The 19,065-nt window shown below is 41.1% G+C and overlaps 1 long non-coding RNA gene across 1 annotated transcript; it reads left to right on the forward strand.

Annotated features, from left to right (window-relative positions):
* The first annotated feature begins 261 nt into the window (after positions 1 to 261).
* On the forward strand, positions 262 to 8,148 carry LOC111825324. The gene is made up of 3 exons (XR_002828498.1): positions 262 to 359; positions 524 to 689; positions 7,328 to 8,148. It is a non-coding gene; the product is annotated as an uncharacterized LOC111825324 (long non-coding RNA).
* The last annotated feature ends 10,917 nt before the right edge of the window (positions 8,149 to 19,065 follow it).

The raw sequence follows: 19,065 nt of genomic DNA on the forward strand, positions 1-19,065 counted from the left end.
ATGAGGGTTCCCTTTTTTCCACAACCTGTCCAACACATGTTGTTGCTTGTCTTGTTGATAATGGCCACCCTAACTGGTGTAAGGTGGTATCTCATTGTAGTTTTAATTTCCATTTCCCTAATTGCCAGTGAGGTTGAACATATATATATATAAAAGGCTAATATGCAAATTGTCCCCTCAGGAGTTCAACCAAGAGACTGGGAGTTCAATCGCTCGCTATGATGTGCGCTGCCCACCAGGGGTTGGTGCAGAACATGGCAGGCATCAGTGACATGGAGCTGGCAGCAGGTGGCAGTGGAGGTGCTGCCGGCCCCAATGGCCCCTGATAAGAGCTGGATTGCAGTGGGATGGTGGAGCAGGTGAGCGGGCGATGCCAGGCCAAGGCAGGGTGCCAGGCAGGGCTGCGGGGTTGCAAGGCTGGGGGTGCGAGCTGGGGCTGCCAGGGTGACACAGTGCTGGACATGCCCTGAAGCCCTCCTGCAGTCCCTTCTAGGCAAGCCAATCTCCTGTGGTTCCTCCCCAGCCGGCTGGCCCCAATTGTATCTCTGCAGCTGAAAGAAGTCGGCGTTGTCAACAGAATATGTCTGAAGACCAACTATTGACACAATGTACCTCTGCAGCCTAAATAAAGCGGCGTCATTGACAGAATATGTCTGAAAAACTGTCATCAACAAGTACTGCCAATACTGGTAAGAACTGCCTTCACAGCAAAAATAAAGTAAATGAGGATGCAATTATTGAAAATAGTTGTGGTGGAATGACTGTTACATGTCAATTTTGCCTATCACTAAATTTCTCTGATGAAAAACCATCTAATAGAAAATTTACTTGATGTTGCAGCCCAAATGATATAAATTTTCCAGAATACCTGACATATTTTAAAAAAATTAATGATAAACGAGGATTCTGACAGTAAAAATTTCATGGAAGATATTTGTTGTTATTGTTTATTTATTAATCAATTTATATATTTTTTCATGTACATTTTACTAATTTTCTTTCATCTCTGACATTTCTATTGTAGAGAAAGGGCAAATAGCAATATTTAAATATTTCTTCTAATTAATTTCCTTTCAATGTGCATGAATACGTGCACTGGGCCACTAGTCTTTTCATATATCTATTGGCTGTTTGTATGTCTTCTTGGGAGAGGTGTATTTTCAGGTCCTCTGCCCACTTTTTGATTGGATTGTTTATTTGGTGGTGAGTTTTACGAGTTCTTTATGTATTTTGGAAATTAAACCTTTGTCAGAGCTACTGTTTCCAAATATCATCTTCCATCTGTTTGGCTGTCTGTTTGTTTTGTTGTCTATTTCTTTTGCTGTGCTCTTCAATTTGATATAAGTGCCTTCTTTTTTATAGCTGAATATAATTCCAGTGTGTAGATGTATCACTGCCTTTTTATCCTCCTCATTTGCTGATGGGCACTTGGGCTGTTTTCAGATCTTGAGTGTTGTAAATAATGCTACTATGAACAAAGGTGCTGCAACCTGCATGGCTAGGTTCAGGATCTGAAGGAGGGGCCGATGCACAAATGAAAATACTATATAAGAAATATGAATTTAAAAGGCATTGGAGGGCCAGGTAGAGACCTCTTTCCTGATGAGGCACACTGACTTCTGGCCTGGGCCACTTTTTATTTACTTGAATACACATTTGCCCTTTAGCAATGCATACAGTGAGATCAAAGGTAAAATTTGGTAAACAATGTAAAGATTACCAGGTCAGGAAATTTCCTTGAGCCATTGAGCCCACAGCAGGGCAGTTTTATGCTGATTTTCAGCCCTGCTGAATATCAAAGTCCATTGGCCTTCCAATGTTTCTTTTTGCATTTTTATGCTAACTGCTATTTGCTTTAGATTTCCAGCACATAGGGGTGCATATTTTCTTTCTGATTGGTGTTTTGGGATTCTTAGGCTATATTTCTAGAGGGAGATTGCTGGGTCAAAAGGCAGTTCCATTTTTAATTGTTTGAGGAAACTCCATAATATTTTCCACAGTGGGTGCACCAGTCCTCATTCCCAACAGCAGTGTACTAGGGTTCCCTTTTCTCCAGAGCTTCACCAGGACTTGTTTGTTGATTTTTTCATAGTAACCATTCTAACAAGTATCAGCTGATACCTCATTGTTGTTTTAATTTGCATTTCTCTGATGATTAGTGACCATGAGCATTTTTTCATATATCTATTGGCCATCTGTATGTCCTCTTTGGAGAAGTGTCTATTCAGGTGCTTGGCCCATAATTGGATTGTTTGTCTTCCTGGTCTTAAATTGTATGAGTTCTTTATATATTTTGGACATTTTAAAGAAGCTTTTAGAGTTACAGAAAAGTGGCAAAGATAATACAGAGAGTTCCCAATAAATTTTCACCCAGTTTCTCCTATTGCTAACATCTTTTATTGCAAGGCAAATTTGTCACAACCAAGGATCCAGCATTGGTACATTATTAACTAGATTCCAAACTTGATTTAGATTCCACTAGTTTTGCCCTGGTGTCCTCTTTCTCTTCCAGAATAGCATATCACATTTAGTCTCTTGTCTCCTGAGCCCTCTAGTCTATGACAACTTCCAAAATTTTTCTGCATTTTAAAGACCTGCACAATTTTGAATGGGACTCTCTGATGTTTTTTTTCATAGTTAAACTAGGGCTATGGAATTTTGGAAGGAAGCTAGTGAAATGCCACTCTCATCATTGTATCAAGGATTCCTGTTACCCGTATGACTTCTCACTGATGATGTTAACTGTAATCACCCATCTGATTGGTGGTTGTCAGGCTGTCCACTGTGCAGGTCCCTAAGCAGAGCCCATACTTAAGGGGTGGGGAGTTCATCTTCGTCCTTCCGAGGAAGAATACCTATATAAACTATATAGGAATTCTTTTGTTCAGGAGGTTTGTCTCTTCTCCACCATTTATTTATTCAATCATTTATATCAGTACCAACTTGTGGATAGTTATTTTATATTATATGTTATAACCCAGTTATATATTGCTTGAATTGCTCCAGCTTTGGCCATTGGGAGCTCTTTCACTTAGGTCCTGTCTCCTGACATGCTCACATTATTTTTTCAGCATTTCCTTGCTTTCTGGCACTACAAAATGCTCCAGATTCATTTTGTATATTACCTCCTGCCCCAGCTTTACAACCAACCATTTCTCCAAAGAGCACTTATTCCTTAATTGGAGAATGATATAGAAAGCAAGATGTGGCCCCTTGGTATCGGAGTGTCATTGCTTCTATGCCCCTCAGTGGACACAGCTAGGAAATATATGTATGTATACACACATATATAGATATTTGTGTATTTATCCATCTATATCTATATTAAACCAAACATTATTTCATACTGATGTCTCCAAATCTAATCCAGGACCACAAGGTTAATTTTAGTGCTCCCTCCCTCCTTGTTTGTCTGAGCCTCCTTCTTTCTCCAACAGCAAAAAACTTGGCTCCCTGGCACCCTATGCCTTCACTTACTTAGTCTCAGCATGCATAGACAGTAGTGTAGGAATCCTTAGCCTATACCCCCCCCCCCCAGGAAGTAACTTATCCATATAAGTACAGTGTTTATGTATCTTTCCTATTGTCTTTACTCTTACAGTTTCCTGTCAAAATATTATTTTCCAAAGTTACTAAGGTTCAGCACCTTTTCTTTAAATGCCAGTTTTCATTGTTGGGAGCCAGCACTCTAGGTTGACTAAAAAAAATGCATTAAAGATACCATGGAAGGTTGTTTGTAAAGATGCCCGTTTGCAATGTGACTTTCTCCTCCCATGGAGAGGTAGGTTCTGCTTCCTACTCCTTGAATCTAGAACTGGCTTCGTTATTTGCTTTGGCCCATAAAATGTGGCTGAATGGTGTGATTTTGAACCTAGACCTCAAGAGGCCTTACAGTGTTTGCTCTGGCCCCTGGCACTGTGAAGCAACCTGAATATACAGCTCAGAGACATGCGGCCCAGCTGACAGGCAGTACCCACTTCCAGGTATGTCCACGAGGCATCATAGACCATCCTGCCTCAATTGAGCCCATTAAAGTGACTTGGCAAAAGTGACAGAAAAACTGCCCAGCTGAGCCCAGCCTAAATTGCTGACTCACTGAGCCCAGCCTAAATTGCTGAGTTAATAAAGTTCATTTATGCTTATATATTGAAGTCATTAAGTTTTGGGGTATTTTGTTAAGCAGTGATAGATAGATAATTCAGACACTATTGCAGCCTGGACATTTTTTAACATTTCAAGGAGTTTCTATATCTTACCCCAGTTAAGTTTTTAGAATGTTTCCAATAGGCCCTATTAGAGCAGCAAATTTAACTCACTGCAGGTCACATGATAAATAGCACTGCTGTTTTTATAAACAAACTGGAGGCCTAGTGCATGAAATTCATGAATGGGGAGGGTCCCTAGACCTGGCTGGTGATCAGGGCCGATCTGTGGGGTGACCGGCAGGGTGATCAGGAGGCCCCCGCTGGCACCTGCCTTGGCCTGCCTGGGGCCGCCTGCTCTCTGTCCCTGTACCCCACCACCAGTGGCCTCCCTCTGTGGGAGGTGACCAGCAGGGCGGTCAGGGGGCTGCGCCACCTGCTTGCCCACTGGCCCCACCCCCCAATTGCCCCACTGCTGGCACTGGTCACCTCCCGTGATCAGGGCAATCAGGGGGTGGCACCAGCCCACTGCCACCCTCTTGCCGGCTGGCCCCGCTCCCCCACCACTGCCACCAGTTGCCTTCCTCTGCAGGTGACCAATGGGGCAATTGGCTGGCCTGGGGCCTGTGGCTGGGGGCAGCTCCTGCGTTGAGCATCTTCCCCCTGGTGGTCAGTGTGTGTCATAGTGACCGGTCATTCCACCAGTCATTCTGCCATCCAGTCGATTTGCATATTAGGCTTTTATTATATAGGACTAGTGGCCCAGTGCACGAAATTCATGCACATTAAAAGGGAATTAATTAGAGGAAATATTTTAATATTGCTATTTGCCCTTTCTCTATAATAGAAGTGTCAGAGATGAAAGAAAATTAGTAAAATGTACTTGAAAATAATATGTACATTTATTAATAAATAAACAATCACAACATGATATAACAACAACAAAGACATGATATAAAAACAACAAAAACATGATGTAAAAACAACACTGATACAAACAATGACTGATAAAGTGATTAAACTTATTATAATATCTCCCAGTATACCACATTAAGAGTGAAAACACTTTCAGAGTGCTTGACTAATTCCCTTGTGAGGAAGTATTTACAACTTTAACTTTAACATCACACGCTCTTTGAACTCGAGAGAAAGCAACATATAACTGACCTTGTGTGAAAACAGGTTCAAGTAGAAATATTCCTACTCTGTCTAGTCATCGCAAATGCTGGCATCATGGGAAACTGTCTTTGAATTAATTTAAATGGGAGGCCAGTGTCAGATCAGGTTCCAAGGTACAGGGGAATGGGATTCCTGGTTGGCAGGCTGCTGACAGCAAGCTGTCCAATGGCTGATTCTTCAAGGAATGGGGCTCCCTCCTCCCTCCTGTCAGGGTCTGGTTTGAAGGCCGGCAATGCCCCCTGATCGCATGAGACCCAGATTTCCGCCATGCCCAAGCCAGGGCCCAGAGCTTTCTCCAGCCACCACCACACCCAGGCTGGGGCTGGGAGGGAGCTCCCTCCCGCCGGTAGCCTGGTGTTCGGTTGTTGTCCAGTCATTTAGGTCATGATGGCCCCTGGCTTTTTATATATTAGGATATTACAAAGTCAACCTATTTATTTTATGTTTCTCTAACATATGATTTTCATAAAGATTCCTGATTCTGGCTGGATCTTCAGAATATGAAAGGACAGCCAGAGGTTCCATTTGTGTAAATAAATGGCTAGTTACAGCTTCCAACTCCCAGCATTTCCTCAGTCACCACAGCTTCTCTGTAGACTTTTTGGAAACTTCTTTTAAATTTCTGGAACTAGTTGTAAAATGGAAACTTTTTCACATTTCTTGTTTATTCCCATCTTTTCTGTCTTTTCTCTTGCCTCAGTTAGTATGTATAGTATTATGTGTTTGTGTTTTTGTCTTGATAAGTATTCATAATGCTTTGGCTCTTTGTGGCCAATATCCTGTCCACCTGGGACCTACTGGGTCAGGTCGGCTAAGACAATGCTGATGCATAGCATCTCAAGAAGGTCTGCTCTCCAGTCTTGGAAATTGCTCCATGGTCCTCAAAACATATTCTCTAACACATGGGCTGCCAAAATGCACACTTTTCTCAAGTTCAAAATCAATTTTGAAAAGAAATTTGTTCAGTCTTAACTGAAATCACAAAACTAAGTTCTGAATTATAAGTATGCTGTTACCATCTCTAAAATTTAGATGAATCTTGGCAATTATGTGGGAATTGCTAAGCTCTCTAGAGCTTTAGCAATGATTTTGTTGTTCTGACAAGCTGTTCAGGCTGTCAAAACATATCTAGGTAATTGGGTCCCTCACAAAAAACTTCTTCATGTAATATCTTTGCATGAAGAAACCCTTTAATAAGACAGGTTAGTAGTTTGGATCCCACTTGAAATTTCCAGAATGTTTTTCTCCATAACTGTTTTTACTACACTAGCACTGTTTTAATATTTTTGTTCTATGGAGAACAAGAGTGATTTACAATTTTTTATTTAGCCTTCATGTATGATTTTTAAAAATATATCTTTATTGATTTCAAAGAGAAAGGGAGAATGAGAGAAAGATAAAAACATCAATGAAGAGAATCGCTAATCAGCTGCCTCCTGCACTCCCCCCACTGGGGATCAAGCCTGCAACCAGGGCATGTGCCCTTGACTGGAATCAAACCTGGGATCCTTCAGTTCATAGGCCGATGCTCTATCCACTGAGCCAAACCAGCGAGGGCTTTCATGTATGATTTTAATACAAATTCTAAATCTGAGCTTTGACAAACATGCAAAGTAATGTTCATATCTACTTTGTGTTTCTTTTTAAAATACTCTTAAGTTACATATTAGAAAATTACCCATCAGATGAGTTTAGCTTTTGAGTTGGCAACTCAGGTTATATATAGTGCTATTGGAAAAAGATTCTATGGGTCTGCAGATCTTTTAACTTGGTTAAAATTTTTGGCAAGATTTATTTTTCTGTGTGTATGATATTTGTTTCTTCTTGGCAAGTTTCTGAAAACTTGATGCTTTAAAATATATATATGTGATGTGATCCTCAATACTTGTCTTGTACCATTTTATTTTTTGACACTAAGAAGTTAGCTTGTACCAGGCCTTGAGCTGAACAAAATATATGTTCACATGTGTTGCCAAGTTTTGAGAATTTGTCCTTTCTTTGAACAGCATTTCTATCTGTGGATGAATGTACCTGGAGTTACATATCTGAGATACTGGAAAAAGAAGAGTTGTGGCCACAGGAACTCATCCTTCATCTATTTGCCACCTGTCCTCATCAAGACCAAGAAGAAATTCTGCAATAGTGTTCAGCCTGACTGTTTCCAAGCAAGAGACTGTTGAAAAAAATCATTCTTAAAGGAGGGAAAACCCTAATCTGAAAAAAGGGGTCACATTCATTTATTTTTTTCTGTCTGTTTACATTTGAAGTCTTTGAAAAGCAAGTTTATTCTTACCACTTAAAAGTGACTTAAAAGACATCAGTATGAGCTGTTGCTTTATAGTTGACTTTTAGTCCAATAGTTTAAGTCACAACAAAAACCAGTCAGTTTTTCCCCTTTGTTCTCTGATAAACTGCCTTATAAATAAATGAGCATGCCTGGTCAGTAGTGAGGTTGGCTGAAAGAAAGAGAACGTTTAGGATATTTCTTTGATCTCTTTGATCCAATTGTGTGCTTTACTCTGTAGTCAGGATGCAAGAAAGCAGTCCTTAACAAAATCGCCAATGCGATTTCCATGTGGACACCATACGCCATGCCCTTAAAATAACTCTTTCTAATCTTCAGTCTTACAATGTTCCAGATTTAAATTCCATCTGTACCCACCTCCCAGCTTCTTTTCTGCCACTCCAGGGCTGAGTAGCCATAAATAATCTCTCCATCTTTGGGGCTGAGTCAAACATACAGGATAATTTAAGAGAATGCCTTATCGCTATGGTTGAATTTAACTGTATGGATTTCAGAATAAATATTCTTTACTGAGAGCTACTACAAAGTCTACCTAAATGTCTTCATTTTAGACAATGGTGAAACTTTAATAACTACTCTCTTATAAATTAATAAATATTGTATTGTGTGTTATGTGTAGTACTAGAGGCCTGGTGCATGAATTCGTGCACCAGTGGTGTCCTTGGTCTGTATTTGAAAAGAGGCTGAAACTGGCTCTCCTACATCCCTCAAGTTGCCGAGACTTGAGAGGGCCAGGACAGGCATGGGTTGCGATTTGCCAGCATGATTGGGGCCGGGGAAGGACACAGGAGGTTGCCCAGCCGGGAAGGGACCATGGGAGGGCTCCAGGGCTTATCCAGCCTGTCTCACTCAGTCCCAATTGGCCGGACCCCAGCAGCAAGTTAACCTGCTGGTTGGAGCATCTGCCCCCTGGTGGTCAGTGCATGTCATAGCGAGTGGTTGAGCAGCCTTAGCATATTATTAGCATACTAGAGGCCCAGTGCACAAAAATTTGGGCACTCAGGGGGGCCTGTGCCCTCTTGCAGTCTGGGACCCCTCAGGGGATGACTACCTGCTGGCTTAGGCCCGCTCCTGCATTAAGTGTCTGTCCCCTAGTGGTCAGTGTGTGTCATAGTTACCAGTCATTCTGCTGTTAGGGTCAATTTGCATATTACCCTTTTATTATATAGGATAGAGGCCTGGTGTATGGGTGGGGGCTGGCTGGTTTACCCTGAAGGGTGTACCGGATCAGGGTGGGGGTCCTGCTGGGGTGCCTGGCCAGCCTGGGTGAGGGGCTGAGGACCATTTTCAGACTGGCCACACCCCCTTCAGGGTGGGGGTCTTCGCTGGAGTGCCTGGCCAGCCTGGGTGAGGGGCTGAGGACCGTTTTCAGGCTGGCCACACCCCTTCAGGGAGGGGTCTTGCTGGGGTGCCTGGCCAGCCTGGGTGAGGGGCTGATGGCTGTTTGGAGGCTGGTCACAGCCCCTTCAGGGTGGAGGGTCCTACTGGGGTGCCTGGTCAGTCTGGGTGAGGGGCTGATGGCTGTTTGCAGGCTGGCCAAGCCCCCCAGCGGGGACCCTCACCCCATGAGGGTGTGGCCAGCCTGGGTGAGGAGCTGATGGCTGTTCGCAGGGTGGCCACAGCCCCCAGCCACCCAAGCTCCCAGTGGAGGCTAGATGGAAGCAGGTATCTGGGATTTATTTATCTTCTATAATTGAAACTTTGTTACCTTGAGCGGAGCCCACAGCCAGGCAGGGCAGGCAGGAAGCTTGGCTTCCTCCATTGCCAGGGCAACCAAGCCTCCTGCTTACTCCAGCTCCGTGGCTGCCAGCTGCCATCTTGGTTGGGTTAATTTGCATATGGTCGCTCTGATTGGCTTTGGACATGGCTTGGGGTGTAGCAGAGATGCGGTCAATTTGCTTGTTTCTCTTTTATTAGATTAGATTATGTTTTGATTGGTTGAATGGATGACCAGGTAACTGGACACTTAGCATATTAGGCTTTTATTATATAGGATAGTATACAGATGATATGCTATAGAATTGTGCACCCCAAACCTGTATAATTTTGTTAACGAGTGTCACCCCAATAAATTTAATAAAAATAAAAAATAATAAATAGTATATTATTGGATAAGTCATAATGAATAAGTCACTAAAAAGTTGTTAAATTATTTTAAAATATTCTTTCAATGAATAACTATTTATTCCTTTATGGGCCTGGAAGTCTGTCAGCATGATGGAAGTGAACACATAAGGATGGTATGAGGAAAGGGGACATCTATGAGATGCTGGCTGGAGGCCTAGAAGCATCTGTACATGGTCGTGGGTCACAGAAACTGTGGAAGTAATGCAGTGAGAAGATTAAAAATGGCGGTAGAGTAAGTAGATGCTACACAGACATGCTCCTAGGACCAAACTGGAATTACAACTAAAATTCAGGAAAACTTCCTGAATAATTAACAGAAGAGTCATTGGAGAGAACTCTGATACTCGAGGATAGAAAGTGGAGATCTCATAGAGACTGATAGGAGAAGTAGAGGCACGAAAGGCTTGCCAGGCTCCCACAACAGCAACTGAAGTTGCAGAGAGATATCTCAGCTGTGGGGGATTGCCACTGAGAACTCTGGGGTCTAAACCCCAAAGCTGGGCCCTCCAACTGAGAAGGGTACCCACATAACATTTGGCTGTGAGAAGCAGCAGGGTTTCTGTCTGCCAGAGAAAGACGGCTGGATTTTAGGCACCCTCTTAAAGGGCCTATGCACAAAATTCCCTGTGGAACCACCCACCTTGTACTCTGGCAGAGGGAGGGCAGAGTGGACTGGAGTTGTGTGACCAGAAGCCAGGAGGCAAACAACCCAGTTTCCTGTGCTGAGTCAATCCCTCACACTGGTAAGGTCATCTTTTTCACCCAGACATTGGCTATACAGGCTGTTTTGCCTTGGGGGAAGACAGTTGATACACCCTTTGTAAAAACACCCTGCCTCACTGTGTGGAGTTTCTGAGACCCAATAAGAGACTGCGAATAACAATTAACCTCTAGACAGAAGCAATTGCCCCACCTTGTTGCAAAAAGCTCTCTCTATAACTGTGGATGATTGCCTGAGGGCAATTCAAGACGGAAACCTATCAGTTGGTAAGCAGAGACAGTCTTTTGAGGCTGAAATAGCATTTGACACTGTCCTGCACTAGAAATTGAGAGGCATAGCAGATCTACCTAATACATAGTCACAAACCCAAACAGGCAGCCGAAATGAGGAGACAAAGAAACAACCCCTATATGAAAGAACAAGAGAATTCTTCAGAAAAAGAAATAAATGAAATGAAGATAGGAAATTTATCTGATATAGAGTTCAGAATAATGATAGTAAAGATGCTGAACAGCATGAAAAAAGATATAGTAACTATGAAAACATATATAAAGAATGACATAACACAAATAAAGAATACATTGGAAGGAATACACAGCAGATTAGGGGAAGTTGAGGATCAAATCAGTGAATTAGAGGACAGAAAAAAATTTAATAAATAGGAGGACAGCTTAAGAGAGCTGTGGAATAACGTAAAACATAACAAAATTCGAATAGCATGTGTGCCAGAAGAGGAAGAAAGGAATAGAGAACGTATTTGAAGAAATAATGGCAGAAAACTTCCCTAACCTGGTAAAGGAAAAAGTCACAAATTCAGAATGCACAGAAGACCCCAAGCAAGAAGAACCCAAACAGGCTCATGCCCAGACACATCATAATTAAAAGGCCAAAAATTAAAGATGAAGAGAGAATTTTAAAGGCAGCAAGAGAAATACAAACTGTTACCTTTGTAGGAGATAGTCCTAGGAGATGTATCAGTAACATATTGCTATGAGAGATGTCTTTGTAAGACTGACACATGGTTTCTCATCAGAAACTCTATATGTCAGAAGGGAATAGCATGAAATACTCAAGGTAATGTAAAACAAGGATATGAAACCAAGGTTACTCTATCCAGCAAGGCTATCATTCAAAATAAACAGTGAACTAAAGAGCTTCCCAGACAAAAAAAGGCTAAAGGAGTACATCAGCACCAAGCCAGCATTATAGGAAATGCTAAAGGGGCTGCAGTAATGAGAAGAAGAAATAGAGAGAGAAACCTAGGAATACAGAATTAAAATGGCAATAAATAAGTATCTATCAATAATATCCTTAAATGTAAACGGATTAAATGCTCCAATCAAAAGACATAGGGCCCTAACCGGTTTGGCTCAGTGGATAGAGTGTCGGCCTGCGGACTGAAAGGTCCCAGGTTCGAGTCCGGTAAAGGGCATGTACCTTGGTTGCAGGCACATCCCCAGTAGGAGGTGTGCAGGACGCAGCTGATCGATGTTTCTCTCTCATCGATGTTTCTAACTCTCTATCCCTCTCCCTTCCTCTCTGTAAAAAATCAATAAAATATATTTTAAAAAAGATGTAGGGTAAGAAGAACAAAGTTACAGGAATCACAATACCAAATATCAAGTTATACTATGAAGCTACTGTACTCAAAACAGCCTCCTACTTGCACAAGAACATGAATATAGATCAATGGAACAAAATAGAGAACCCAGAAATTGACCCAAGCCACTATGTTTAATTAATATTTGACAAAGGAGGCAAGAGAATATATTGGAGCAGTGACAGTCTCTGCAATAAATGGTGCTGGGAAAATTGGACAGGTATATGCAAAAAAATGAAATGATACCACCAATTTACATCATACACAAGAATAAACTCAAAATGAATAAAAGACTTAAATGTAAGATGTGAAAACATAAAAGTACTAGAAGAAACCATAGGCACCAAAATTTCAGTCATCTCTCATAGCAATATCTTTACTGATACATTTCCTAGGACTATAAAAACTAAGGAAAAAATTAACAAATGGAACTACATGAATATAAAAACCTTCTGCACTGCAAAAAAAACCCATCATCAAAATAACAAGAGAGCCCTCTACATGGAAGAACATATTTGCCAATGATATGTCTGATAAGAGGTTAATCTCCAAATATATAGGTAACTCATACAACTTACCAAAAGGAAGACAAACAATCCAATTAAAAAATGGACAAAGGATCTAAATAGACACTTCTCCATAGTGGATATGCAGAAACTTAAGAGACATATGAGAAAATGCTCAAAGTCACTAATTATCCAAGAGATGTGAATCAAAACGACAATGCAATATCACCTCACACCTGTCAGAATGGCTATCATCAAAAAATCAACAAACTACAAATGTTGGTGAGGTTGTAGAGAAAAGGGAACCCTAGTACACTGCTGGTAGGAATGCAGACTGGTGCAATCACTGTGGAAAATAGTATAGCATTTCCTCAAACAATTTACAATGATCCAGTGGTCCCCCTTCTAGGAATATATCCTAAGAAGACTGAAATAAACATCAGAAAGATTATATTCACCCTTATGTTCATAGCAGCACAATTTACTGTAGCTAAGACTTGGAAACAGCCTCAGTGCCCATCAGCAAATGAGTGGATAAAAAAACTATGGTACCTTTACACAGTGGAATACTACACAGCAATAAAAAGAAAGAACTCTTACCATTTGCAGCTGCATGGATGGACCTGGAGAGTATTATGCTATGCGAAATAAACCAGTCAGAGAAAGATAATCATCATATGATCTCACTCATATGTGAAATCTAATCAACCAAATGAACTGATGATCATAAATAGACCCAGAGTCATAGAAGCATGAACAAACTGTTGAACCTCAGATGGAAGGCAGGGGAGGGTGGGTGGGAAGAGATCAACCAATGAACTTATATGCATATATGCATAACCCATGGACACAGATAATGTGGTGGTAAAGACCTGCAAGGGGTGGGGGGCAGGACAGGAGCGGGCTAGATGGGGTTGGGGGGAAAGGAGGATCTATGTAATACTTTAAACAATAAAGATTTAGAAAGAAAACAACAACACAGTGCAGCAGAATGTGAGACAAAGGGTAAAGTTCTCAGACTGGTTTACCCATACTTTCCTGTGTGTGATTTTAGTACTTAAATGAAATGTTTTTGCTTTTATGGATGTGTGTGTGTGTGTGTGTGTGTGAGTGTGTGTGTGTGTGTGTGTGTGTGTGTGTGGTGTGCTGTTGTTGGAGTTGGGTATGATATTGATGGAGATGAGTGTGTAGGATGAACTGTTAAATTTTACTTATAGCAACTGTTTTTTAAGCATTATAAAATTATGTTTCTTTTCACATTCTTCTAAGTCTCTGAATAGCTATACATTCTATTAGATCTTAAACTCATAAAGATTCTTATCAGGTTTCTCTAAAATTGTAAAACAAAATTGTATCCACATGTTAAAAAGGACATGAATGTTCCTCTATGGAAAAGGTGCATTAAAGATGACTATGGCCCTAGTTGTTTTGGCTCAGTGGATAGAGAATCGGCCTGCGGACTTAAGGGTCCCGGGTTCAATTCCGGTCAAGGGCACATGCCTGGGTTGCGGGCTCGATCCCCACTGGGGAGCATGCAGGAGGCAGCCAATCAATGAGTCTTTCCTATCATTGATGTTTCTATCTTTCTCTCCCTCTCCCTTCCTGTCTCTCTAAAAAAAAAAATCAATAAAACATTTTAAAAAAAAAGATGACTATGCCTTTTCCTTGGTTTGGTTTTGTCTATGGCACTTTTTGTCACCTATGTACTATATGATTTAGTTGTTCATTTTTTATTGCCACTTGATAAAAGGTCTGCAAGATCTCAGTGCAGTGTGTGAGAGGGCATTCCGAAGAGAATGGGATAAATGACTGAGTGAGTAGCCTAATGCTTTCATAGGTATAATAGATATATATCTAAATGCAATTGCTTATTTACTAGATCATTGCATTACACATCCATTATGGGTTTTGAACACCAAAATATGAATACATCACATTTTCAGTGTCCTTTTATACACTTGAAATTAAGTGTTTCCATTAGGTATCACTTGTCTAAATGTGGTTTGCTTATTTTTTTTGAAATTAAAAATACTTACTGGAATAATTAAGTAAAATGTAGATGGATTACTTAAATCATCTTAGAAATAGTAACTAAGGATAATTTGTTCTTATTAGGATAGAAACTGACTTATTAGTAAAAGTCTGAATCTTTCTGATGAATATTTGTTTTTGACTCTTTTTCTTTTATTGAAAGTATTCCTTATAAGTAGGAATGATGATGGCTACTATGAAAACAGCATTTGTGTTATCAGGAAATGTTATTCTTACCAGGAACACTTTTAAGTTACTTTCTGTGAAATAGTTTATAGTGCCTCTTTTCCTGTAAAGTTTAGCATCTATTCTTGACTTGTTTTCATTATATATTTGTACTTGAGGTTAAATTTGATGTTGTCTATAATACCTAACAAATACATTGCACTAAATTTACAAGTGGGAAGGAAAATGTGACATTTCTTTTACACGTTATTTCTTATCAAAGAACAGAGCAAGGGTATTTTGCTCCAATTGTACCCATTGAGAAGCATTAAAGACATCAAGGCAAATATTATAAGAAAGTTTGTTAAAATATCTATAAGAAAGAAAAGACTAATGTCAAAGTGAACGTTAAAAAAAACATACAGGTGTGTGTGCTTCCAGACCATGTGTGTGCACACCCTCCTGCAGGAGTAAAGATATTTGCCTTGCTGCCTGGCTCCCGAGTATGCTTTGTGTTCTACCAGGACCCCTAAATTTGGGGACTCGCCTTATTGCTAACAATTTGGGGGCACATCCGGGATACCATTTTTCATCACAAAGGACAATTAGATCCCTCTCCTGAGGAGGTGCACCCCACTGCCAAGTTACAGTGGCCTTGGTGAGGAGGGACAGAAATTACCCCCAGGGCTGACTATGAGCTCAGGATTGAGAGTCAGCTAGCAATGCATGAATGGCCCAAGCAAGAAACACAACATTCAGGTAACCTCATGCATGAGCCAAGGTGGGAAATTGGACTGAGTACTACTTTGGTGATTGGGTATCCTCATTGATGTTTTAAAGAGGATATAAAACATGATGTTTTAAAGAGGATAAGTCGGGTATATGGGACTGGGATGTGTCTTGGACATAAAACGAGTGCCAAGTTCTGATCTGTGGTTCTGTTCTCCTGCAAGGGACATGGCCAGAGAGGGATGAAGTGGATCTCAGGGAGTATGAGAAACCTCCAACATGGAGGGTTGAGTACATAGTCACAAAGGACATTCCAAGGATGGGAAACAAAAATATTCTAAGCCTAGGGAATACATTCCCCTAAAATAGTTCACTGGAGAATGCTGAGATTCTGGGGAGGGGCAGTTCTGGAACTAGGGACAGAAGACATTGCTCTACTTTGGTGATTTTTTTTTTTAATGCAAGGCATTCTGTGGTTCAAACTTTTAGTGTGTTGTGCGCACCTGTATAAAAGTGTTTCTGTTGATGTTTTATGTCTCTTTGTTGTTTGTTTAATTTGTTTAAAGATGGGGCAAGTCCTGCTTTGGGGAAGCCCCGTTATGTGTGGCGGGACTGAACACGTGACAGATTGCAAGAACATCCCAGAAGCTGCCAAGAATTCTTCATCTTGGGGACTCTTCCTGCTCTCCCTCTCAGGGCTTCAGCCACCAGAAACTCTTAGCTAGTGAGTTTTCTGTCTGTGTGTATTTTGGCTTTCTATCTTTTAGGGACTTTAGTTTACTCTTCCCTGGTTTATGAATATAGGGACAAAGATTACATGGGGAAGTAGGGATTATAGGCATGGGGAAGTAAGCTATACAGGCTGGGTTGGGCAACAAGGTTAATGTTCCCATGATAATGGGCAGTTCTTGAATGAGAATGGACTGCATTCTAAGGTTGACTCCCAGGTCTCAGGCACGTATGACTCCCAGCCAGGTTGGTATATTCTTTCTTTGAACAGAAAGGGCAATCATAGTTAACAGCATAATTAATATTTCCCATAATCACAACTAGTCCCCAAATGTTCTATTTTTTCCCCATAACACTGGGAGGAACAGATCTGTAGAAGTACCCTCTAGCAGTAAAGGGGGGAGGGGGGCACTCTGTTTTTATAAAGAAAAATAAAATAAATAAAATAAAATAAAATAAAATAGTACTTTCACATTAAAACCACTGAAGGCTGATGCATTATCCCTGTTATAAAATTAGTCAAGAAAATTCTTTGGTTAATAATTGGCTTTAAAATCTCAAAGTTTTTGCCGAAACCGGTTTGGCTCAGTGGATAGAGCGTCGGCCTGCGGACTGAAAGGTCCCGGGTTCGATTCCGGTCAAGGGCATGTACCTGGGTTGCGGGCACATCCCCAGGAGGAGATGTGCAGGAGGCAGCTGATCGATGTTCCTCTTTCATCGATGTTTCTAACTCTCTATTCCTCTCCCTTCCTCTCTGTAAAAAATCAATAAAATATATTTAAAAAAAAATCTCAAAGTTTTTAAGATATAATAAATAGATGTACTAGTAACTACAATAAAGGGTTTATGATAAAGCTTTTCAGTGATAATTATAAATATGTTAATGATAGAAGTCCAGTCACTGTGCTCTCTGTTGGAGGAAGGAGCCAGTCATCCTTTTCCTTGTAAAGGTAGAGAAACCTAAAAGAGAACAAGGGCAGACAGAGAAATGGGATCCCTTGCCTTGCCTTTCCCTCCCTATGCAACCAGGGGACAATCTGAGGGAACATCCAAGATAGCCAGTTTGCAATACTAACTTCCCCTCAGGAAGAGGGTTGTCCTGATAAGACTCCAACCAGCCAGAGGCCTCTGCGCTGCCAGAAACCAACCACCTTTTCTAGGTTGCAAAAGGAGTTGGAACAGTGAAAAAAAAAAAAACGGAGTTAAAGGAGTTAAAGCCTCTGCTGGAAGACCCATGTGGCTTAGCTGACCAGCTAGACCCATTTTGGGGCCTACAAGTGTATATGTAGACCAAGTTAATGTCTCTCTTGGGAATATGATTCTCAGGAGAAGAAAGGGGAATGATTCAAAGGTTGGCTATGGTCATCTGGGAAAGGGAGCACCTGGTTGACCCTGGAGTACTTTCATCAGATGTAAAATTTCCAAACCCAGGAGCCCCAGTGGGAACATACCAATGAGGCCCATAGGGGACACATGAGAGATCTCAGGGAACTAATAATTAAAGGGATTAGGGAAGCAGTTCCCTGGTCTCAGAACCTAAATAAAGCCTTTAATATTCAGCAAGGCAAAGAAGAAGGGCATTCTGAATTTTACCAAGACTAAAAGATTAAATGAGAAAGTACTCTGGGCCAAACCCTGAGGACCCGTTGGGCCAAGGAATATTAAAATTACATTTTGTCACCAATAGTTGGCCTGACATCTCAATAAAACTACAAAAGCTAGAAAACTGAAAGGATAGAAATGTAGAAGAGGCTCAGAAGGTCTATATATGTAGAGATGAGAGAGGCAGAAACAGAAAGCTAACATAATGCTCACAACTGTAGAACAAGTGGCCCAGGGAAGAGTTGGCCTAGAGGGCCAGAAACAGAGGCCACAACAAGTATGGACATCCCAAAAGAGGGGGAGCTTATGGGGTCACACACACATACACACACACACAAAGGAAGGGACCCTCGGGGATGTCCAACTGGGTCAGGCAGGCAGGCGAGCGGTTGAAGCAGCAGTCCCAGATGTGAGAGTGATGTCTTCCATACCATGTGCTGCACACCTTCTGCAAGAGTAAAGATATTTGCCTTGGGAAAAAAAAAAGAAAGAAAAACATGCAAACAAGACAGAACCAGGGAAATGAACATGTTATTATCAAAGGTCACAGTCATCAGATGAAAGGTATGATATAAACAGCAGCAGGGAAATTTGAGAGCTAGATGCTTCTAGTATTATATTTGGAAAACAGTATAAGCCACTAGCATGTAAGAAATGGCAGTGTCTAGTGAAACTTCTCTACCATCAGGAAGAAAATGGGTGGGAAAGCTGACCAAGTTTGGTCCCTCATCATTATATTAAATCACTGTGTACATAGTTCAGAACTGGCATTAAGTGGAAATACTTTCATGGTACTGGGAGAAGTGGAGGGAGTATTATGGCTAGTATTCTTTGATCATAAGGAACAGAGAGTGACTCATGCTAGTTTATTTAAAAAACAAAAGAAAGTACTTATTATGTGTCTCATACTCCAACAGCATGAATGTCACCAAGGAATGAATTCCAAGGTACTGGTAAACACCAGTTTCTCCCTATTTCTTGTTTCAGTGTATTGCTGTGAGTGTAATTTGAGCACAGATCTAACTTCTGGCTGGGAAGACACCCAAAAACCATTTCTACATCAACTTGTAGAATAACGCTAATGTGGTTCTTGGAATGTTGATCAATAGCTGATGGTTGCACCTGGGTGCTGACTCTTCTGACACTGCTGAGAATCCTTAGGGCTTGGACTCAACATGGGAGGAATTTGTGAGTGGGCAGGTGTAGGCAGGTCAGAAAATCAGTGTTCA

Source organism: Myotis lucifugus, unplaced genomic scaffold (genome assembly GCF_000147115.1).
Source record: "Myotis lucifugus unplaced genomic scaffold, Myoluc2.0 scaffold_21, whole genome shotgun sequence".
NCBI lineage: Eukaryota > Metazoa > Chordata > Mammalia > Chiroptera > Vespertilionidae > Myotis > Myotis lucifugus.